Here is a 26,718-nt window from a genome sequence, read left to right on the forward strand (position 1 = left end):
ATTCATTTATAATGAAATGGAAGCTTCATCATAATTAAAAAGGTAGTTGTTCAATTATTTTGAAATGAAAGATCTTCAAGATGTAAGCTATATTCCTAGGATCAAGCTTTTGCAAGATCAGGTTAAAAGGAAAATAGGTTTATCTTAATAATCCTACATTAATAAATTTTTAACCAGGTTTGGTATGCAAAAACTCAAAGAATAAGTTCTTGCATTATTGACATGGATTGCTCTCTCTAGTAAGTAGTTTTCCAAAACTATCAGAGGAGATTGAGCAAATGAGACTGAAACAATATGCTTTGGCATATGGGAGTCTCATATATGCCATGGTCTATACCAAACACTACATGGTAGGGATAGTTAGTGGATATCAGTCCAATCCCAGACTTGATAACTGGTCTGTTGTGAAAAATATCATAAAGTACCTTAGGAGAACCAAAGATCTCATACTCATTTATGGATGTCATGATGTGGTTCCAGTCAGGTATGATAGTTTTGATTTTAAATCAGTTATATAAGGTCCATGACTTAGTGTATGTTCACTCAATGGAAGGGAAATTAGTTAGTAGATTGTTAAGCAGATTTCAACTACTGACTCAAACCTGAAGGTGGAGTACATTGCAGCCTTAAAGGCGGCAAATGAAGCCTTTTGGTTTGATCTCACTGATTTAGAGGTTGTGGAGCATACTAGCCTGCCTATCGAGCTATATTGCGATAATAATGCAGAAGTAGTCCAAACTAATGACCCAAGGTTCCATAAAGGAACAAGGTACACTGAGAGGAAAATATCATGTCCTACATGATATTGTTCGGCAAGAAAATGTACTCATGGCTATAACATTGCGTCGGAACATAACTATGTTGATCCATTAACAAAGGTGTTATGATTAATAGTTTTGATCGTCACTTGGATAACATTGGAGTTAGATGTAATTCCGAATTGGCTATGAGGGCAAGTGGAAGCTGTTGGGATTTATATGCCCCGACATAGTAAATTCCTGTTTGAATTAAAATGACATATGTTCCTGATGTATCTGAAATATTTATGTTGTATACAATTGGTGAATTCAATGTATTATGTTTCGATTCATTATGGAATTGATAGTGTCCATTTAATTACAAGAGATATTTATATATATGTATGTGATGGCGATCAATACATGATATATAAATAGTAATAATAATATAAATGGTTCATAGTCGGTAATTATGGATGGACTCATAATTAATTAAAATTTGAACTAGATCCTCATTAGGTTGAGATATATTACGAGAGCCATCGTATGCAATTGCTCCCTATCACTGTCATGACATTTGACTCTTAAGTATGAGAGAAATATAGACTTTTTTATTAATTAGTAATTACTTTGATTTATTCGACGGAATCTTCGGAATCCTTAGACCGGCACTTTGGGTAATTATGTAATTAATAGTTAGAGGGTTATATTTTCAATATTTGCATCATTGCTACTTGTATTTATTTTGTATTGATTATGGTTGATCACAAAGTAAATTCGAAGGCATTCGTGTGTTTTTAGACAATATGATTTATTATATATTTATTTATTGAAATTATTATTTTTGTCAAACAAATGTTTTATTGTGATCGAGCTAGAAATAATCAAAAGTACCAAAATAAATATATTAATTAAGTAGTCGGATTGATGGCTTTATTTATCCGATAGCTAATTATGCATAGAGGGGTCAAAGTGCAACATTGACTTAGAGGTTATTTATTATTTAATTGGAGTTCAATTAATTTCTTTTAGTGGAGTAGAAATTAATTAATTAATTAATTTAATTGGGTCTATGGACCAAGCCGATTATTAATTCATTATAGCCAAGAAAATAATAAGCCCAATAGGATTCTCACTCATAACCCAACTTGATATTAGAATCTTATTAGATTTGAGATATGTGAATTAGAGATGGAGAAGAATTTATTTCCTTTTTTTTTTATGTTGCCTATATATACATGGGTTCATGTATATTTTAAGGCAGACTTTTGGAAGAAAAGAAAAAGGAATATATTTTCTCTCTCTAGAATTCTAGGGTTCATGTTCTCATCTAATGGAGCCTCCCACAAGCCTATTTTTCCAAGGTCATTTATGGAGACTTATGAGTGATTCCTAAAGAAAAAACCATTACCGAGAAGATGGAGATCCAAGGAGAAGGCATTTAGTAAAGGGATTTACAATAAGTGAGAACATTCACTTTAGAGGAAAGATTTAAAGGTTTACTCAAACCTTTGATGTAAGTATTCAATCCCTAAATTGAATGATACATCATATTTTATTTTTGCATAAAACTTGTCTCTATATGATGAATCAAGATCTATGTATGAAAATCCCTTAAAAAGTTTTTAAAACTTGCACGTTTCCCAGCAAGTTCCACTACACTTATCAGATTGCAGGAATTTTTTCAACACTGGAGGTAGCTAAAACCCTTTCTCTACTACGCTTTATAAAGATACAAATTGAAATTGGAATCAAGAATATGTAATAGATCCAAATTGAAATTGGGTCTCATGATGTTCCAAGAATTCTAATTGTTTTAGAATTAAATGCATTGTCCAGGAATTCTATTTACGTTAGAATACATTAGACACATATCAAAAGTATTTCTATTTATCGTTAAAATTATTAGTTAATTTATTTATTTTTCACTTAACAAATCTTACACAGTGAAACCAAATCCATAGGACTTAGTTAAAACTCTTACAACAGGGGTGTGATTGATTGGAGTATATCAAATACTTTGATATAATATATATAGAAGAAGAGGGAAAAGGAAGTTGGGGCCAAAGCAGGCTCTCAACCACTAAAATGGGCGAGCCATTGGGTGAGCAATGACTCTCCCAACATCTGGCACCCAGAGAACAGAGCATCAATTAATCCCTAGCAATAACTAAACTATATTTTCTTTGTTTGTTAATGTAAGAATAAAAGCTTTAGTGCTTTTTCTTTGCTGTTACCGGTAAATTGATGGAAGAAATTAGAACACCTTACTTTAGATGATAAGTTCATTACTTGCTTTTAAATCCTTCAGTACAAACATTATCACTTATTAAAGTGGGCGAATAGATGTACATTTCGTTAAAAGTACTATTCATTACTTGCTAACATGCATACCTTATTGAAAAGTTATCTCAACTATAGGAAATTTGTGTATGTATGAATATTATAAAGTTCATATGAAGAATTTTATCTATATATATATATATACACACATGAAAATAGTGAGAATTTATATGACGATTCTGACTCTTGACAAGCAAGAATTCGGAAGCGGGGGGCAACTGATGAGGAAATCAACAAAAGAGGTGGAACAAACGGATAAGATGATAAGGTGATGAGGTGATAAAATTCAAAAAGTTGTTTTGATCTGATTATATGAAATTCAAATTATTGACAAAATCTCTCCTTAAAGATTGTAACAAACACTCAGCTCAGCTAGCTATAAAAAAAGACTCCCACCAATCAATAAGGTACGGGCAATTTCGAACTCCACTTCATTAATTGTCTAATTTATTTTCTTCTGTAAACTGACTTAGCCATCAGGGGTTGTTTGGCAGGCACCACACCGGTGTCAAGCGAAAAACATTGTTGTTTTGGATCGTTGCAGACTAATCTTCATCACCTATTAATAAAGATATCAGTTTGATATCATCAACATAACAAAACAATCGTTCCAACCAGAATTCATGCCCTTTGCTAATTGAATTTAATTACTCACAATTAATATAATATAATAATAACTTTGAAAAAATTTACATTAAAAAATATATATATGAATTCTGCTTCAGCATTTCTTTATAACATTGATGACATCAATAATAAATTTTATAAAATTTAAAGGCTCTCTCTTAACCAGCAAAAATTGAGCATTTCTTTATTGGGAAGAAAGATAATTAAATTCATTTTTGAATAACAAATCTATGTGTGAAAAACATGAGAGGTTGGGTTGGGCCTTCTATTCCACACCATTGATTGGGCAACAGTATATTACTACTACTCTTTATATTTTAACAAGATACATGGTGAGTATTCATCATCTAAGGCTTGATTTATTTAAATGTGAAATATATATATATATATATATATATATATATATATATATTTGTGTTTGGTTATCATAAAATATTTACGAAGAAAAAAAATTAAAACTTAACAAAATTAAATTACTTATCAATCTTTGACAAGTTATTTTACACTCTATGTCCGATGGATTCGATTTCAATCTCGATTTAGACATTTCCCATTTATTGAAAAATAAAAATTTTAAAAAATATTTTACATCGAAACAATCGGAGCTTTAAGTTCTTAGTAATTTCCCCCTGACAACTATCATTAATGCATGTTCAGTTTTAATGTAACCTCAAGGTCATAATTAGACTTGTCAATGGATCGAATTCAAATCATATATGGTTTGATACAAATTGTCTATTGGTGAATCAATATTCGATTTTATACTTTAAGGGAAACAACTTATTGTCACATGAAGGTTAAAATAATAGATTTTAATGTTAACTTAATAGTTGAGAAAAAAATTATTACACGGTCCCGGCCAATCAAATTATTACATAGTCAAAACCATTAAATCCCAGATCATAAACAAGTGTATAAAATTTATATTAGCTTTATTCTATCTTTTATTTACATATCAACTAGGACCAAAATCCTCTCCATTGGAACAGTGCTCCTGTTCTGGCCAGTTTTCACCGTAGCGGTAGTAAAAAAGTAAAAAAGTTAAAATCTTTATTTATGGAAATATAAATTATATGCAGAATATATATGAATTATACGCATAATATATACGTATATCAGAACATTGTTGCAGCCAATTTGAAAATTGAAATTTTAAAAGCCCGCCCTTTATTGTATCTTCTTCTCACAAAGCCCAAAATAGAATCAGATTTTTATTTGTTACCAAAACAAGAGAGAGGTCGCGTCTCTTTCCTAAAATTTGTTCTTCTTTCTTTTTTTACTTCTATGTATAATTGTTTCCAAAGAAACAGAGCAATTGGTACATGCTGTGAATTCTCGGGTACATGAATGGCTAGAAAAGGAAAGTTATAAGAAGAAAGAGAGAGAAGAGAAAGATTGCGAAAGTGTCCGGCATAAATTATTTGGGTTTACAAAGATAAAGACTTACCTATTTTCAATATTGTAAGTTAAAGTCGTTTCCAATATATTAGGGTTTTTTTTTTTAGTTTGTTGTTATATTTATAAGTTTATTCCTGATCTGAACCACTATTAAAGGTTATATATATTGTATGGTATCTAAACCCTAATTAATGTTGGAGATAAATATTGTATTTATTGTTCTTATGATTATTTGGATTCGGATTTTGTAATAAAAAAAAAAATTTGTTCCTTTTTATTTAATTCTGAACCTTAATTAATGTTGGAAATAAATATTGCATTTATCATTGTACTGATTCTTTAGGATTGTATTTTGAAGAAAAATTTTCAGCCGTTTTTAATGTTGGAAACAAATATTGCATATGTGACGACCCTGGATTTTTCAACCTAGTGTGTCCTGTGATGACCCGAAGCGGATCCAAAATGCGGAAGCAAAACGAAACCAAGTCCTTAGAGACGTACATCATCCCTAAGACACAAGAATGGCCCTTCAAGGAATTTTGAGACTCAGTGGAAGCAAAATGAAGACAGGGTATCAAAACCCTACCAAAAGAAGGACCAAGGGTAAAATGGTCATTTTACCCTAAGAGGAAGGAATTTGAATCCCAAAAGGTCAAATGAGATCAAAAACATCCCAAAAACATCCTTTGGTAACTTCACATGAAGTCTCAATGCCAAAGGATATGAAATCCCAGAAGAACCCTATCCCGGTTCGAACCAAATCCGACACCCTCTCACTAAAATGAGGATATCATGAGCTAGGAAAAGAATTTGAAACTGAAATTCATACCATTGAAAAGCTTATTTCGACGCGGTCAATTTAGACTCAAGAACGGACCAATTCGGAGTTAAAACGAAGAAGTTACATCAGTTTGAAGTTAGAAGTCCAAAACTGAAAACTCTGGAAGACTTGAACCGGTTCAACATTCTTGAACCGGTTCAACATTGGTAGTACACCCAAGCTGAACCAAAATGACACCTTGAACCAGTTCGACTTGAACAAAACACCCAAAATGCAGCAGAAACAGTGTTTTAGCAGAAAAATGAGTTTGCGACACGATTTTCGAGGTCAAGATGACATTTTTTGAAAAAATGTTGTGAAGAAACTCCCCCTAAAATCACATTTTTTATGTAATAGAGTCAAGAGCGGAATTTATTTCCTAAAGAAAATTTCCAAAATACCCTTAAGCTGAATTTTTAAACAAAAAGGTGAAATGTGTCCATAGGAGGCTCAAAATACAAACAAAAGGGGTTTTCATGAAAACGATAATTCACACAAACGTAAATAGTGATTTTGAGCTCGCGGGAATGGTCCGCGGCTCTAGGAAATGGCCGAGTCAAAATCCGACCCCCCGACGGCCAAAAAGGCGAAAATTAACTTAAAATGGAAACTTTGAAAACCAAAATCAACAAATGACTTCAAATGACCATTTGGCCCTTGGCCACACTTCGTATATGATTAATGAGACCCTATGAAAGAATAAAAAATGGAATTCCCACACCCGATGCAAACATGGTGAAACTATTACTTGGCATTTTTTAATATTTTCATAATATTTCATGAAATCATAAGTCTCATAGGATACAAAATACATGACATTGGCCTCCGGCCTCATCTTATACATGTTGAATACATTATAAGGAGTGCACTCATATACACACTATATATATGGAATCAAATATACACATTTTGACAAATAAGGTTACAAATGGCATTCCAAGCCAACCTTCACAAAGATGAAAACCTCCAAGTCCACAAACCATCCAAGCATAATAAGAGTCTCAACTTTAATTCCTGTACCTGAAAAATGTTCCTACAACGTGGGTGAGTAACATAAAGCTACTCATAGGAGATGAGCATGCATCGACCTAACTTTTTACAATTTTATCACCTTAAGGTGAAACATGTTAAAGGGGCTCATGCCACCTAACGTTTATGTCAAAATGTGACTCAAGGAGCATCCTAAGCTACCTAAGATCATTTCTAGCACAAATCACATCATTCATGCAATTCAAGTAACATGGGAGCATGCTATACAAAGCAACAAGATGTAGATTCTCAAGGTCACTAACTTGAAATCTAAAATGCTAAAACAATTGTAGTGGATCATGCCACCTAAAGTTTATATTCCAAATGAATCTATAGGATCATTCCAAAGTCACATTTGAACAACAAAGTATAAATCACAATATCTACGTAATTAACCAACATAGAAGCATACTACACATATATCAAGATATACATATATCAAGATATAGATTCTCAAGGGTTACCATCTTGAAATCTAAAATGCAATAACAACTAAATATAATAATTTAGTACAATTAGAATTCCAAATACCACACATCAAGACATAGATTCTCTAAGTTATCAACTTGAAATCTAAAAGTGTGAAAACAACTAAATATAACAATTTAGTATGGATGTACTTAACAACATCAATCGCCAATAGCCAAAACCACAAGTCACATTGTCAACTTGGAATTGAATGCGAAATCAAATAGTGGAAGACTTGGACATCACGTCTCGGATTTCCGCCGAGAACTAAATGGTTATTCCGGGCATTAACCCACTGGGAAGACCACCTTAGTGCGCACTATCTCAATTGGGGAGAACTCATACCTCCCGCACCAAAGCCAAACTCTAGCCATGTCACTTGTAACAATGTCCCAAGACTCTAAAATAATCAAATAAGTTCATAACTTATACGTAATTTATATAATGCACGAAAACCACCTTCCATGCACAAGTAAGTTGAAACCATACAATCCATGCCTTAGAATTTCAATTCTAAAATGCCATATATAATGTCAATTACAAAGTGTGCAATTCATTACACATGTCATCAATATATTCCATAAAGAAAATTTGTTCTCATGAATATAAATATAACAACAAGGTTGTCCAATGCTCAAAACACAACAAAGTGAATACATAACAAGTTCAAGTCCATGATTTGAATATAGAAACAACTTCTAAAATACCAATAGATCCATGGAGCCATTAGATAGAATTTAATTAAACAAGATAATCAAATTCTCTAGATTTCAAATCAAATTCGAATAACCTCAAATTAATATATGTTAAACAACATAGCATACTCATTACATATATCAAATCAAAAGTGTCAAATGAGCAAGATAGCATCATATAGAATTTAATTAATTTAAATTAATCAAATCTCTATATTTCAAAAGTTATTCAAATCATCCCTAATTAATATATATCAATCACCAAATCATGGTCATACCATATCTCAAGTCTAAAATGAAATACAAGTAAAATACAATTTACTAGAATTTAAATCAAATTAAATCCATTTAATCTCTAGATTTGAAAATTCATCTAAATCATCCTAAATTAATATATATCAAAGATTAACTCATGGCCATGCCATTTACCAAGTCTAAAATGAATTATATGCAAGATATGATAAATCACTAATTTCTCAAATTAACAAAAGACATGCATACAACTTATAAAAGCATCAATAGCATGCAAAAAACAAAAATATAACCCTATAACATCCCCTACCTCACTAGAGAAGAGTCTCTCTAGAATCAAAGGCAAATCAATACAAAATGGCAAACCCTTCTAGGGTTATGTAGAGGAGGATGAGGGGAACAAAAAGTGTTCCAAGCTTCAAGGTCTAAGATGAGTGGAAGGCCATCAAAAATCAAGGTCAAGGCCTAAGGTTTCAAGCTCCATCCATAGAGGTTAGGGTTTTCTTTACAAGAGAGGGAAGAGATAGAAATTAAGTGTGAAAGAATGTGAGTGGATGAAATAGAAATCCTCTACTCACTATATGGTCTTACACCAAGGTCAACACACACAAGTTTTGGTCAATTGCACAAAAACTCCTCTTAATAACATAATTCCAAAGTGGCTCAAAAATAAATTGCAAGACTTAATTTGGAGCATACACTTGTCACTCATCCAAGGCTCCATCCTAGGCTTAATCTTAAGCCTACACTTGTCAACCATCCAAGCCAACAAGTGCACCAATCCTAAGCCAACAAGTGGTTGAATCTCCACCCTCCACATGTCATCATCCAAGGCATCAAAGTGTTTCCACACAAATGTCAACAAGTGGACCAATGAGAGTGACATTTGTCACACTATTCGAAAATTGCAAAAAGGTCATTTTTAAAAATTTCTTCCAAATTAAATTGCAAAATGGTCCCTAAGACGAAAAATAATTACTTTACAGTAATTATACAAATGACCCCAAAAGAAAGAGAAATTACAAAGAAATGTGCATTCACACCCCTAAGGAAGAAAAACCACAACTAGCATGCTTTTCTACAAAAGTAAAAATACACATAGCACATAATTTAAATATCGTAGATGCATGCAAAACCGGAATCAAATCCGAACACGAAAAATGAGGTTATTCCAACAAAGTGACAATCGAAAAAAAGACGAAAAGTGAATAGTGTCACAAAAGTGAAAACGTGAAAATGACTCGGTCCTTAAAGGAAGTCGTCAAACCAAAGGAAAGAGTATCAGAAACCATTCCTGAGAACTCAAGATGACACTAAGTGACGAGAAGCCGAACCCAAAAAAGAGAAAGATCAACGAAAAAAAAAAAAAGAGAAAAAAAAATATTTGTAAAAATCAGAGGAAAAGGAAAGGAAGGAAAATAACCGGGTCATTACAGCATAATTATTGTTCTTACCTTTTTAATGTTGGAAACAAATATTGCATAATTATTGTTCTTATGATTAATTTTTCATATTTCATATTTAATATTTCATATTTCATATTGCAAAATTTTCAAACCATAATTAACGTTGGAAACAAATATTGCATTTATTGTTTTATGATTAATTGGGTTCATATTTTGAACAATAATTCTTAACTTTTTTTTTTTAGACATATGAACCCTAATTAATGCTGGAGAGGAATTTATATTTTTAAGTATCAGTATATAGTTGATAATTAATAAGTGGATGAGAAAATTTTCAAATTTAATTGCAGATACATACTAGAAAAGAATTGGGATGTACTTTGTTATACAGAATGGACCATATGTTTTTGTTTGATATTGTTTGTATTGGTAATTGAGAATTATAAGTGGTCGTAATAATTAATAGTGACTTAACATAATTTTAATATTTAAGATAATACTAGCCCTAAAAAAGATTTGAAGTTCATGTTTCAGTTGGAAAAAGTAAAATAAAAAAATTAAAATGTCACATTATTGTACGAAATTAAATATATTCATTAACTTTAATTTTTTCTATAGTCTTATCCTAACGTTATAGAAAATGGATTGGTTTTGGTTTGAATTTAGTTTGCAATTGAGGGCCTTGGATTCTTGATACATTGTATTTGTTTAATAATCTTAATGGCCACAAAACTGTAGTCATAAATTTGCTAATGCAATTTATAGTTGTGGTAAAGGCAAAATTGGGGAGCAACAAAAGCACTGACAAAATCCCCAATAGCCTCAATTGTAAAGATACATGTAAATGAAAATGTAAGAGGTTGAAACCAACCATGGAGCTAAAGATTCACAATAAGATGAACTCAACGAAAGGAACAGTTCAGGTTGAGGTACTTTTCTCCCCTTACCGTTTTTCATGTAGTTTCATAAGTAATACCATTTGTCTATTAAATGATGCACACGTAATAAATCTCATTATTATATTACAGAATTTCACTGAAACCCTTGTATCTGGAGAGGCAGGTGGCAGTCAAAGTTGAAAAATCCCCTACCACCTGTTCGTTACTATTAGTATTGTTGCAACTATAAGAATTTTAATATGTAATGCCACCACCGCCTGCAATATTAATGGTTGTGAACTCAATACTCCATTAACTGACCAGGCAAATGTGCTATTAAGGTGGAAAATACATTTAAGAACGACTCCAGATGTAAATTGGATTGCATTTTGTCCCATCATCATATTCAAAGATACCAGATGTAAGAAATTGTCAATCGACTGACATGCCAATGTCCCACTTGCCAATTTCGGAGATAGGCTGACCAATTCAACAACAACTCTTTGATTCTTGACAGTTATTCTAATATGTATTTGACTTTAATTTTATGATGTTGTTCATTTACGTCTGCGTACTTGTAACCTTTTAGAATTTGCACGAGTTATTTTATATGGTATGTACATTTTGGTATATCTGGAAATGTAGTGGTTGACCAACTTTTGATAATTTTGTGTATTGTGTATGTATTGAAATTAGATACTTTCTTTCAATGATCAAATGCAGGTGACTGACCTATTTAAAATGAGGCAATGCATTGACTTATTAACACAATACATTTGGTATATAATACCGTTTATTGCTCCTAATTTTAATTATTCCTTTTAAGTCAACTCATCAATTCAAGTAAAATTGTTTTACAACATAACTTTTTTAACTTATATAGGCTAAGTTAAAAAAGTTATAACGTGTTTTACAAAGATGCAGTTGCTCAATAAAAATAGGGATTAATAGTAAACTATCAATTTAATTTCGTTTCATAACATATTTTCATTCATAATTTATAGAAAACATCACAATAAATTTGTAAGACAATTTGCAAGGCCCAAAGGAATACAATCCAAATACAACTCTTAACTGATTCATTTATGCAAATACATATGTTATACTTATCCTTATATTTATAGAGATAATTTCGTTAATAATTTATAGATAACATCCCAATAAATTTGTAAGACAATTTGTAAGGCCCAAGAATACAATCCAAATACAACTCTCAACTGATCCATTTATGCAAATACATATGTTCTATATATCCTTATATTTTTATAGCTAATGTCGTAAATAATTTATAGCAAACATCCCAATAAATTTGTAAGATAATTTCCAAGGCCCAAATGCAAATAATCGAAATACAACTCTCAAGTGATTTATTTATGCAAATAGATATGTTCTATTTAACCTTATATTTTTATAGTTAATGTCGTTAATAGTTTATAGAAAACATCCCAATAAATTTGTAAGACAATTTCCAAGGCCCAAAGAAAAATACAATCAAAATACAACTCTCAACTGATCCATTTATGCAAATACATATGTTATACTTATCCTTATATTTATATAGATAATTTCGTTACTAATTTATAGATAACATCTTAAAAAATTTGTAAGAAAATTTGCAAGGCCCAAAGGAATATAATCCAAATACAACTCTCAACTGAACCATTTATGCAAATACACATGTTCTATATATCCTTATATTTTTATAGCTAATGTCGTAAATAATTTATAACAAACATCCCAATAAATTTGTAAGACAATTTCCAAAACTCAAATGCAAATAATCGAAATACAACTCTCAAGTGATCCATTTATGTAAATGGATATGTTCTATTTATCCTTATATTTTTATAGTTAATGTCGTTAATAGTTTATTGAAAACATCTCAAAAAATTTGAAAGACAATTTCCAAGGCCTAAAGGAAAATAATTCAAATATAACTCTCAAGTGATCCATTTATCCAAATAGATATGTTCTATTTATCCTTATATTTTTATAGCTAATGTCGCTAATAGTTTATAAAAAACATCCCAATAAATTTATAAGACAATTTCCCAGGTCCAAAGGAAAATAATTGAAATACAACCCTCAAGTGATCCATTTATGCAAATACGCATGTTCTATTTATCCTTATATTTTTATAGATAATGTCGTTAATAGTTTATAGAAAACATCCCAATAAATTTGTAGGACAATTTCTAAGGATCGAAATACAACTCTCAAGTGATACATTTATGCAAATACATATGTTCTATTTATCCTTATATTTTTATAACTAATGTTGGTAATAGTTTATAAAAAATATCCTAATAAATTTGTAAGACAATTTCTAAGGCTTAAAGGAAAATAATCGAAATACAACTCTCAAGTGATCCATGTATGCAAATACATATGTGGTTTAAAGTTTGGCCGTATCATCCCAATAAATTCGTAATCATCCTAATACATTTATACAAAGTTTCGTTCCAAAGTTATAGAGAACATCCCAATAAATTCGAAAGTACCAGAGTAGTTGCATCCACAGTACTTTATACATAATTCACGTGTTGTCTAAAATATTTCCAATTTTTATAGGACCAAAGTAATACAATCCAAATACTCCTTTTAAGTTATACGATTATGCAAATACATATGTACAAATCATCCCAATATCTATGTATCGTTTCGTTTTAAAGTTATAGAGAACATCCCAATAAATTCATAAGTACCAGAGTACTTATATTCACACTACTTCACACATAATACTAGTTCCAATATTTTTGTACAAACTTTTGTTCCAAAGTTATAGAGAACATCCCGATAAATTCGTAAGTACCTTTGTAAAAGCTTGTAACTTATAAGGTATCTTTGGATTCTATTACTTTGGCCCTTCGTAAGCAGCAGAGTACTTGCATCCATGCTACTTTAAACATAATTGACGTGTTGTCTAAAGTATTTTCAATTTTTTCAGGGCCAAAATAATATAATACAAATAAACCTTTTAAGTTATAGTCTTATACAAATATATATGTACAAACTATTCCAATAGTTATGAACATATTTTCATTCCAAAGTTATTGGGAATATCTCAATAAATTCGTAAGTCAATTTTGAGGGCCCAAAGTAATAGAATCTAAATACACCTCTTAAGTTATGTTATTTTGCAAATACATATGTACCAGTCATCCCGATATTTATATAGGTAGTTTTATTATAAAGAGAACATCCCAATATATTCGTAAGTACCAGAGTACTACCATTTACACTACTTCAGACATAATTGACGTGTTGTCTAAAGTATTTTCAAATTTGTAAGGGCTAAAGTAATACAATCCAAATACGCCTTTTAAGTTATAAGCTTATGCAAATACATATGTACAAACTATCCCAATAGTTATCCCATTATATAAGAGAAACAGTTTTACATCACTATTTGTACAAATATATTGGGATGACTAATACATATGTATTTGCAAAAACAAATAACTTAAAGTTGTATTTCAATCTATTACTTTAGCCCTGCAAAAATTGGAAAAACTAAAGAAATAATTTATTTCATTCTATAACTTGTTGTATATCATGAATTATCCCATTGTATTTGATTTTTATACCTATTGTGGATTGCTTTCAATGTATTTCAATCATAGGATGTTGCCTTAGTTCACCCTTGAAATGTAGACGCTAGGAAGCATGATCCATTGAGTACAGTTTATATTTTCATGCAAAGGCATTAAGACTATAGGGTATATGCATACTCATTTTCTATGAGTAACTTGTTTACTCTCCTTAGTTGTTTGGGATATTTTTCAGGTAAAAAGACCTTTTTTTGGGATGCATAATATCTCTAGGTTGGCTTGGTTGTATTGACGTCTTTTTATGTAATCGGCGATCAATCACCGAATTCGAGACTCCGAATCTTTTTATGAAAATACATTTGTACATCCCAAATAATTTCATACATTTGTTTAGGTTAGCTTGGTTGTATTGACATCCCTATTCTCATAGTTTTGTTAAGTTTTTTGTAAAATTTCAAAGTTTCATATCTTCCTCATCTAGACTCCGAATCAAGTGATTATTAAGTCTAATTTTATTAATTTTTCGTTATCTTTCCAAATGGTGTATACTAAATTCCATAAATAATTGTAACTGAATCACCATTTATTTCTCCTTCAAAAAGTCATCTTTGATTTTTTTATTTTGAACACATTTAATTATTCATCATTAGAAAATATGTATCCCATATTATATATATATATATATATATATATATATATATATATATATAATATGTGTCAAATTATAATTAATATAATCCCAACGATAACCTAAAATGAATCATCTTTTATTTTACGTCAACACAAGAACATCATGGAGATATATACCTATATACATGTATATATAATATGGGATACATATTTTCTAATGATGAATAATTAAATGTGTTCAAAATAAAAAATCAAAGATGACTTTTTGAAGGAGAAATAAATAGTGATTCAGTTACAATTATTTATGGAATTTAGTGTACACCATCCCATAATATATATATATATATATATATATATATATATATATATATATAATATGTGTCAAATTATAGTTAATATAATCCCAACGATAACCTAAAATGAATCATCTTTTATTTTACGTCAACACAAGAACATCATGGAGATATATACATCCCAAAATTAAATGTAATATATGACAATCAAATATCATACAATAAATCCTAACAAAATTGTTAAAAGAATCACCCCTTATTTCACTTAAACACGGTTTACAATCTTCATAGATAAAACACACATCCCAAATAAAAATCACATTTGATTACATTTTAAGAAGATAAATTAAATCAATCTTAATAGAAAACATACATCCCAAATTAAAACTGAAGTATGTGAAATTGTAATTATTCATTAAATTCCCAACATAAACCAAGAATGAATGCTCTTCACTAGAACACATTAATATGGATAGAATACATCCCAAGTTAAATGTAACGTGTTTCAAAATTATTTGTTCTCTATATCATAACATAATTATATAATAAAAATTTCAATTATACGTAAATAATAATAATAATAATAAATAAATAAATAAATATGTATGGCATTTATGCCAACTTGTACGTGAATAATTTCCTATTGTAGCTCAACTCCATTTGTACGCTGGAATGCCAACCATTTAGTGTCATAGACAATCCAATCTACCTACAATCACAACAATTTAATTTGCAGTTTAAATTTAAAAATTATAAATTTTTAGAACTCTTTTTATAAGCTTAGAATCTTAGTTACCGTACCACCCTTTGCAAACTTTGCATCATGATTCCTAGACTCAAAACAATATTGGAGGTACATATGCCGATCTCCGATTAAATTTTTTGGTCCCTCAACTCCAAGTATTTGCTCTATTGCACCGTAACATTCCCATGTCATCGTCCATTTAAGATCTAAAATTGTTAGCTATCAAGACTAATATCCATGAATATCACACACGCGCGCACGCGCGCGCACTCACACACACATACACGAGACTGAGCATATAAATATTCTTTTGTTGGTAACTAACAACAAATGATATGCCTAAAACTAATGTGGTCCATGTTAATAGAAGGTTTTAAAAGGGATAGACATTGATCAAAAAATACCTAATATTTAACATTATTTGCACAAAAAAATACAAGATAAAAGAATATTGATTGGAGACAATTGAACATAGTATAGCAAAAAAAAAATCTTGATTATAGACTACACATAAGATAAAGGAAAGAGTCGCACCGGTCAGCTAAAACTCAATATTTTCAATTTATAGTACTGAAAATTCAAATACTAAAGTTTTTAATACATCGAGATATAAATCAAAATATGGTATGAGAGCCATGTAACAAAAATCATCATAGATGGAATCAAACACTAACATAAATAAATAAATGATATGTAAACCTAATAAATCAAACACATGCAAAAGAAATCAAAATATGAAAAACAAATTAATGCACGCAATAGAAATCAAAGATGGCATGAAAGAAATATGAAGTTAATATTACGTTCACCAATTAACTAATTTTGTTGCTTCATAAGAATGCATACAAGAATGAACACATTAATTTTAGAATTTATTTTTTAAAAAAAAAAGTGAAAAAAGAAAATAAATGGTAACTAATACAGAGTTAATATTACATTCAGCAATTACCTGATAAAAATTTGCATAAAAATGCAAACAAGAATTAACATTTCATTTTTTATTTTTATTTTTTTTTTTAAAAAAAGGAAGAAAACTATTTCTTTAGACTTTTTTTTTGATAGACTTACTTTTTTGCAAAATAACTATCTTTAAAAAATATATATTAAATAAGGGAAATTGTTTACCTGTGTGGATAACATATATATACTCTCCAATTCTATATACATGAAGCCACTGATATAACATTTACTGAATAAATTAAAATAATGATAGTAATAGTAATAATAATAATAATAATAATAATAATAATAATAATAATAATAATAATAATACCATCATCAACCTTATTATAAATCAAATAGTAAAACCTTAAGCAAAGAAAGTAACAAATTTGTTATCCAGAGTAAAGTAAAAAATTTTGGTGCATAAATTAGTCTTGCCTTAAACACTTAAAAAAGAAATGATTGAAGAATTGAAACAATATACATACATTCGATGCTAGCAGTGCCTGTAGGATATAGGCCCCAAAATTAAATTTTATGTGAATTAGCTCTCAAACTTAAAATCAACTCATTGAATAAAACTAATGCAATGCAACCAGTATACAAAAAAATAAATAATAAAAATAGAAGAAAATTGAAAATATAAATACAATCTTAATTGGTTTACAACATAGAGTCAAACAAGTCATTTAGTACATAGTTTTCTAATGAAATTAATTCCATGAGTAATTGAATGATAACACTTTTATCCTTCCTTGACGGCTGAGAAAGCTTACCCAAAGAAATGAAACAATGGTACTAACTTACTGATTTATTTTTTCCTTTCACTGGAAACCTAAGAATCAGGAATTGAAAAAAATTTAGATTTCCTTTTTGTAATCTTTCTACTGGTTTCTCAGTAACCAAATGAAGTTGTTAACTAAATATAAGATTGAAAAGGAAAGATAAACATATAATATGAAAGAAATAAGAGAAGTTTAGCCTTTAAATTGCCATTAAAGGGCTGAGTTGCAATCGTCATATCTTATTGCAAACCACTGAACCAAATGATCAAATGATGATATGATTGCAAATGTTGAATTTTACAATATTGAATTTTTAATTATTAAATTAAGGAACAAGACCTAGAGAGCTGCTACAACTGAAAGAGGGCTAAACATGGATAAATTTAACCCCAGAATGAAAATTAAGGTTCTTTTAAAAAAAAGCTATATATGCCAACCATGTGCCATGATTTTCAAACACCTAAAAATCTCTTTGAACATTCATCCTTACCATAAGTGAAAATCATGAGTCTCTAATTGACTGGCTAAAATTATTATTAGAATAGTATTCTTAAGGCACTTTCATCATTATGAACATTAGACCAGTTTCTCCATTTAAGCAACATAAACAACAAACCAGCACTACTAACCTATGATTTCAATTTATGTGATAGAACTAAAGAAAGTCGAAGACTGATCGTTTTTCTACCTTGGAGCTAGATTTAGATTTATTTCCATTGTGACTTGAAACTAATGCCTTTGCTCATTTCTTCGTTGCGCTTGTTATAACTTCAAAAATTGTTGGAAGATTGTTTTATGATATTGAAGAGGCGTTTCCTACATTAAAACAACAAAATGTCAATGGAGGCATGAAATCATAGAATACCATACAACCCATGGGAAAAAAGCAAGAAGCAATTTGGCCATAGTTGGCAAAACTTCAGAAACCCAAATGCAAGACCTTTGTGCTTATTTTATTGACACCTCAATTTTAGTCATCATTAATTTTGGAAATAGAGGGGCATTATGTATACTGAGGCAAAATATCAAACAGGAGGTGAACTGAAATATCAGCCTGACAAACGAGTACTTAGAAAACAACAACAGATATGGAATTCCATTTCTTTAAACAAACCCATGCTAGGAGAATCGATTTTGGAGCAATCTCACCGGGAAGAAAGATGATCAAATGATCACTTCATAACTTATTCTTCAGAATTTTCGAATGGTAGTAATTGTTGCCGCATTTTAAAATCTCAATTTTGACCATCTCCTAAATTCATGCTTGAAACATTCACCGCCCAAAATTCTTGCAATAATCTAAGCTTCTTCCATTAATAAACTTTCAATTGCTTTACCAAAAAAAAAAAAATTCACCCACCCTATACTAAATAATTGTCTAAGGAAAACCATGATAAAGTCTTCATCTTTCTTAATATGTTGTCTTCTTCAAGTATTTGGCATAAAGTTTATGTTTGGCAGCTAAGAAAGTTTGTGAAATGGAAAAAAAAAAAAATTATATTGAAGTCGTATTCTTGGGTTCCACCAAGAAAATGAAAAGTGTATTTCCTCTCAACTGATAAGCGCTAAAAAATATGCATTTAAATCCCCTAAGCTTGAATATTCTAGGACATTTATCTATCTTATTTTTCCATTTTAGACTAATTTTGTGTTATTTCCCTTTTTAGGTCAATAAAGTTAAAACGAGCTAAAAATGGTTTCTTAAGGCCTTTTTGGAGTCAAACTAAGTTTTTGTGAGAATTTAAAGCAAAAGGAGGCTGATCTGGAGCAAAAAGAGGCTAATGCTGAAAAGCTGCCAAGTGAGATCGATCAGAGATCTATCGAAGAAAAGTGAGATCGATCGAACTCTGATCGATCGAACTATTCTCTGATCGATTGAAGAAAAGTTGGATCGATCGAACTGTTCGCGAAAGTTATTAAAAAGCAGATGTGAATCTCATTTCGAACCAACTCGAGCAGAGCTTGTAAGGGAAGATTCTAGGGCCGAGTTCTCATATTTTTTGGGCTCTCAAAGCCTTGTATATAAGAGAGATTCAACCATATTTGTAGAGAGATTCATATATTTCATTGTAATTTCTATATTTTTATTACTTTCTCTCTCTAGAAAGTTAGAGATTAGGGTTAGAGGAGAAGAGGGAAGTGGAGGCACATCTCAAGAACACATCTCTAGATCCATTCACTCTCTCTCTCTAAAGCTTCAAAAAAGAAGAAGAAGAAGATGGAGCCATGTTTGGAGCTTGCCCTTGAAGGTTTCATGACCACATCTTTCTCCTTCATGATTGGTTAGATCTACACTTAGGGCTTGGATGAGCCCTAAGTCTTGTGTAATCTAAACCCTTGTATTTCTATTTTTGGGGATTTATTTATATATTGTTATGATTAGTGCTTTGCCTTGTATCTCTATTCTTCCTTATTTGGGAATTGATATCTACACTAGATTCTCTATGTTGGTTGCATGTCTATGGGTAATTAATTAAGGATTTAGTGATGGCTAAGCATAGATTTTCATTGAATGGGCTTGTCAATTAATTTGATGGATTATTCTTATACTTGATGGGTTGTTTTACAATTAAATTCATGCTTGTAGGTAGATAAATAATCTATACTTGATTTGATATTACATGGCTTATTATTGCAAATTCCATGATTCTCTAGATTGATGTGTGCTCTCATTAAACCCATTTGTTAATTAATTGATGGATTATGCTTTTGTCTTGGTGGGTTGTTCTAAACTTAGTTTACTTGTTGGTTAGGTAGACAATTCGCTCTTGCATTAGATAGTTCATACTTTTATATGCAAATTGTGTTTATGTTTGTGGCTACATCTAGATTGCAATAATGTATTCCCCATTAATGGAAAACAAGTGGTTAATTACATGAGCTTAGTAGTGACTCCAACACCCTAAGACCTCTCTTCATATCTCTTAAATCCCTATCGCTCACTAGTTACTTTAATTGCATTTTAATTTAATTATTTTCTAGAGTAATCAACCAATCAACCCTCCTTTTCGATCTTTTAATACGCTAGAGTTGAAGTTAAATTCCAACACGTATAATTTTTATGGACGATCCCTACTCGCTATACTTCATTAGTTGTAGTAGTGGTTTTATAAATATAAATTTGACTAGAAAAGCTTCCAAAACCACGTTCATATTTTGACTTTGCAAAGCGACCTCTCGCATTAAAAAGTCCGTTTTCTAAACGCTTGGAAAGGGGCTAGTCAAATTTTGGCGCTGTCGCCGGGGATTGAATTGGCAACGCCGTGTTTTGAAAACAATTAGGAATTAGTACTCTTTTAATCGTATCTTTCTTTTTTTTTTTTACTTTAGTTTTAGTTACTTATTGTCTTTGTTCTTATTTGGCTAGGTGAATTGAGCAAGGGAAGTTGAGCAAAGGAAAATTCAAAGTAAAGAGCTAAGCTAAGCATAAAAGGGCTAAAAATCTAAAAATTGCAAAGCATAGCAAGGCTTTAAAATTAAAAATGAATTGAAGTTGCTTAAGGACCCTTTGTGAGATCTTTCTAACTCAATCTCTAGTTAAATCGTCGGCCTGCGTGGTGGCAAGTTTTTTAATTCTTAGATAAATCGTGAGCCCATGTGGAGGTAATTTACTTTTCTTTGCATATTGTTTAAATATGGTAGCATGGGATCATTGTATGTGGAGATTTGTTGTGGGGTCAAAGTGATTGTTATTTGTTTGTTAGTGTATGCATGGTCGTAGGTCATTGAATCTTACTCTTATCCCTCCTAATTTGCATCTTGAATCGGTTGTTCGTAACTCTAGGGGAAAAGGTAGTTCTCATCACTCCATTTCACCAATGGAGAATTTGAATGACGACCATGTGGAGGACCTTGGTCACATAGACCAACAAGGCATCCTCCACCCTAATGTGCATCATGAAAATGTTCAAGTACCAATGGGCATGCCTAGACTATTCATTCACCCATAACAACAAGGCCAAGTTCCATTAGGAATGTCTCGGCCAATTTTTGCTCTATAACCACCTATGGTTTAAGTTAATCAAGGTGTTCATTTAGCACCACCAATTGTGAATCCTCCCATTGCTTTAAGAGACCATTATGTGCCTAATGAGTTTCTTGAAGTGTGTTCCACCGTAAAATACACGGACATGCCGGAAGAAGTTTTAAGACTTAAAATTTTTCCTTTCACCCTTAAAGATAGGGCAAAATATTGGTTCAACAATCTTAAGCCTTTTTCGATAACTTCTTGGGCAGAAATGCAACAAGAGTTCTTGAAAAAATACTACCCGGTTTCAAAGACCAATGCCATGAGAACTTCAATTAGAGAATTTTCTCAAGGGGATGGGGAAATGTTTCATGAGGCATGGGAAAGGTTTAATGATTTTCTTAGAAAGTGCCCTCATCATGACATACCTAAGTGGCAACTAGTTCAATATTTCTTTGAAAGTTTACCGGATAATCACAAGGGTATGGTTGATGAACCTATGGGTGGTTCTTATCTTGACAAGCATGAAAATGATGTGTGGTAATTGTATGAAAGCATGAGTGAGAATTCTGTATTGACCCGGTCATTTCCTTCCTTTCTTTTTTCCTTAGAATTTTACGAATGAATTTTTTTCGTTGAAAATTCTTTTCTGAGTTCAGTTTCTCATCACTTAGTGTCATCTTGAGTGCTCAGAAATGGTTTCTGAGACTTTTTCCTTTGGATTGACAACTTCCTTTAAGGACCGAGTCATTTTCACATTTTTCGTTTTTTCGACACTATTCACTTTTCATCCTTTTCCCTGCTTTGTCCTCTTCCCTATTTTATCTTTTCCCCGTTTGTCACTTGGTTGGCAGAACCTCACTCCTTGTGTTCAGAGTTGGTTTTTGATTTCAAGTATCTTCATCCTAAGTGGTTTCCATGAAATACGAATCTTTACTTTTGCAGAAAAGTACTCTGGTTGCTCCCGTCCATAGAGGCATGGATGCACAGTTCTTTAGAATTTTTTTCTTTTCTTGGGGTATTTTTCATAAATATCTTTTAAAGATATTTTATTTCAAGGGTATCTAAGAAAATATCTTTTGGAAGATATTTTCATTCTAGGGTAGTTTTGTAATTAACCCTTTTTGTAAGGGCCATTGTGAAATTAACGAAACTTATTGCAAAATATCTTATTTTAAGCCTAGAACCTCATACGGGATTCATTTTCACATTTCATCGAGTCGTATACTCATAGAATTTCCTTCTGGTCATTTTTGTCCAATTTCAGGGTTTTTGGACCCGGTTGTCGCCGAACTTGTTTGGGGCATATCTCTCTGCTCGGGACTCAATTTTTGACGCCGTTTCTTCCGTTATTCATATTTTCTCATTTTGAATCTTTTTTGTTCACATAGTTTTGTCGTTTGAGTGAGTTTGCTCAAATTTCACTTTTCCGGACTCGGCGGGACCTTTTCGGGGCACTTTTAGGGTTTTTCTATAAATAGGAGGTCTTAAGAGAAAAAGTCAGATTTTTCTCTCTCTCTCCCCTCTCTCTTGGCCGGCTGCCACCCTTCTTTTTCATTTTCCGGCCACCTCCCTTTGTTGAAACATCATAATACCTTAATGTTTAATGTTCGTCTTGACGACACGCATCTTTCCCCTTATTAGAAACCAATTCTGACCATTTTGTTAGTTCGGGTTTGAAGTCAAGTTGGGATTTTCATGGGGCTTCCTTGGGATTCATGTTCATCGTGTTATCCCCGACAAAACCTAAGAGTTTCGTCGGATTTGGAGTGGTTTCAATTCGGTGGGGATTTGAAATTTTATCTCAAAATGAGACAGGGGATGTCTTAGGTTTATATTAATGTTGTATTGATTGTTATATGAGCATATACAACTTGTAAGCATGTTTTTGTTCTAGTTTTAGAATTTAATTTAATTATTTTCTATGATTAAGATTTAATTCACATGGATGTATGTTGCTTAGAATTAAATTATGACATACTAGTAATTTAGGCCTTGATATACTTGTTGACATATATTAAATTAGGAGTATTTGAATGAGAATTACAAAATTTATTTAATATTTATCTTTTATGAAAGATTAATTTACATAGTTGTATCAAGCATGAAATCAACTTGTAATGTGATATTAAAGTAGGCCTTGGTGAGTTCTTTAACATATATTAAATTGAGGACATTTGGATATGTTTGAAAATCTAGAGGAAAATTAATTAATTAGCTTAATTAATTTTATTTTAAGTGTTGTAGTCGCTTAAATTAATTTTGGGTATGATATATGTGAAGACCATGTTATAACCTTTAACATATATTAATTTGAGCCTATTTGGAATTAACTTGAAATCTAGAGATTTTTCATGTTAGGTTGATAATCTCTTGAAATGTAATATGTTTAATTACCTTGTGAGCATGCTACTAACTTATTATATAATTAGTACTTGTCGTCTCTAAGGATGGTAATTTGACTTAGCATGCTATATGATATCATTGTCTTGAATAGTTTGTTTATATATATCTTGTGTAGGTATATAGCTTGTTAGAATATTACAATTGTTTACCTTGAAAGCTTGATACTAAATTGTAACATATTTAGTACTTGTGGCTTAGGAGGGTAATGTGGCTCAATTGTTGTAAAATATTCTTATTTTGTGTATAAATTACATATTGATGACATGACATGTCATATGCTATTTAGAGTTGAATTCTAGGACATGAATTGTGTGGATTCAACCTTACTTGTGCATAGAATGTGGTAACTTGCATTTGATTTTGTATAAGTTTTGAACTTGTTGGTTTTGGAAAGCTTATGAGGACATAATTTATGTGATGGCTAGGGTTTGGCTCTAGTACGGAGATAAGAGTCTTCTAAGTCATAAGTGCGCACTAGGTGGTACCTTGTAAGTCGTAATTACCCGAAAATACCTGCTTGGTCTAGCGACCACATGTCCTAGTTTTTTCACTATTTGATTTCGTATTTAATTTCAAGTTGTTAATTATGGATTACTTGTAACTTGAGAATTAATGCTGGGCTTGGATATTTGATTCCTATTTAGTATACTTGAACTTGTATACTTGCTTCGTGAGTTTTAATTTCATTTAGTATGCTTATACTGTGTATACTTGTTTTAGGCGTATCTCTTTTAGCTTAGTGTACTTGTGTTTGTATGCTTGATTTACGAGATTTTCATATAAAATGCATACTTGTGTAAATATGCTTAGACATTGCATGACTTGTCTTAATATGGTTTAGTATACTTGGAAATGTATACTTGTATATTGTATAACATGTTTTAACGTTGCTTAATATACTTGAGCATGTATATTGGTATGCCGTTATTCACCTTAAATTGCATGGGTAGCTTAGGATGATTCCTGAGTCTCACTTTGACATAGACGTTAGGTGGCATGAGCCCCTTTAACATGTTTCACCTTAAGGTGATATAATTGTAAAATGTTAGGTCGATGTATGCTCATCTCCTACGAGTAGCTTTATGTTACTCACCCACATAGTGGGGACATTTTTCAGGTATAGGGACCTTGATTTGGGATGCACACTATGCCATGGAAGTTTCGTAGACTTGAAGTAACATTTTCATGAAATTGTTAGCGTGAAATCCTATTTGTAGCTTTGTATGACAAAATTTGTATTTTTGTTCTAAATATGTAATGTGTACATAAGTACACTTTTTGTAAGGTAATTGATATGTATGACATGAGGCCAAGGGCCAAGCAAGTTTAAAATTGTACTTGTATTCAATTGGTGCCATATTTTGCTTGAAAATACATTTTTATCAACTTTGGAGGTTTGGCATGTCAAATTCTGTAAATGAGATGTCATGAGGCTGTAGGCTATTGCAGCATGTTTACAATGTCATATTACACTTGCGTGTATGTTCACATCATCACACATTAGCATATAATGCAATTTGATCATACCATGAGGGATTCAAATAAAGCTTAGGGACTTCTTCTTCATTTTGGTGTATAACAGGTTCATAGGCACTTTCTCGAGCCATTTCAGTCGACCGAAATGTTAGTTTGGTTGACCGATTCCCTTTTTGGTTTCAATTGAACAGTAAAATCATGCATTCCAGTAGCCATTTTTGATGTTTTGGCCTAGTTCGGTCAATCGATGCTCTTGTGGTTTTTGTTGAACAGTGAAAACTCAATTCTAGTAGCCATTTCAATTTCAAGCCACAAACCAGTCGACCGGTTTGTCATTTTAGTCGACCAAAATAAAGGCTCAATTCTTCTCCTTCTCTTGGTTCATTTCGGCAGACCGAAGCTCCATTTCAGTCGACCAAAATGGAGCTGCCTTGTAGGTTTTGTTTGGTTTGTTGCCTAGATAGGTTAACTTCGTTTGTTTGTTCCTACAGGACCTTGTTTATCTTGTTTGAGCCATTCTATGGCACACATGGTCTAGTTTGGACTAGATCTTGCTCCTTTGGTTGTCATTGGTGCCATAGGGTACCAAGTGGCCTTTTCATTCTAGCTTTCGCTTCCAGTTATTCCTTTGGGTTCCGTGACCTCATGGAAGGTCATCTTAGGGTCTTAGGGGTATGTTATGCCTTGAGAGACCATTGTCTTATTTCTTTTGCTTCCGCATCTAGATTCGTTAGCGGGTTAATCTTCGGTTCATCACAGGACACCGGGTTGAAAAATCCAGGGTCGTTACAAATTCAATGCATAGATCCTTATCTTCTAAAAATGGTAGAAACCTAGGTGGAAGGAAGAATGTTTGTTTATATCAAGTTGACAACTCCAATGACATAGCCGCCGAGATGAAATCTTATCTCAAAGGTTTGATCAATTTTTTATCAACAAAACTTCAGCGAATCAAGTATCTTCCTCCCCAAATCATGTTCATCATCGTGCATTTAATGAATCTTGCATGACTTGTTCAAGTGTTTTACATTCTACTTTCAATTGTCCACATGGACATGTGCAAAGTGAGCCCCATGAGCAAGTCAATGCTCCATTTGTTAACCAAAGGAATAATCCCTATGGCACTTATTACAATTCAAGTTGGAGGAACCATCCAAACTTCTCTTAGAAAAGCCAAGAGGAAGGCTCAAACCCTCCCCAAGGTGGTTTTCAAAACAAGTATATTGCACCACCAATGCAAAGCCAAGGTTCCCAAGGTTTTAAATCTTCT

General features: G+C 31.6%; 1 pseudogene; it reads right to left on the bottom strand.

Moving 5' to 3' along the window:
- Window positions 1-21,893: 21,893 nt before the first annotated feature.
- On the bottom strand, window positions 21,894-21,992 carry LOC132282583 (small nucleolar RNA R71; annotated as a pseudogene).
- Window positions 21,993-26,718: the final 4,726 nt, after the last annotated feature.

The sequence above is a fragment of the Cornus florida genome, unplaced genomic scaffold, assembly GCF_030987335.1.
Source record: "Cornus florida cultivar Cherokee Brave unplaced genomic scaffold, ASM3098733v1 CherokeeBrave_3.0.0_Hap2_Chr01, whole genome shotgun sequence".
In the NCBI taxonomy this organism is placed as follows: domain Eukaryota; kingdom Viridiplantae; phylum Streptophyta; class Magnoliopsida; order Cornales; family Cornaceae; genus Cornus; species Cornus florida.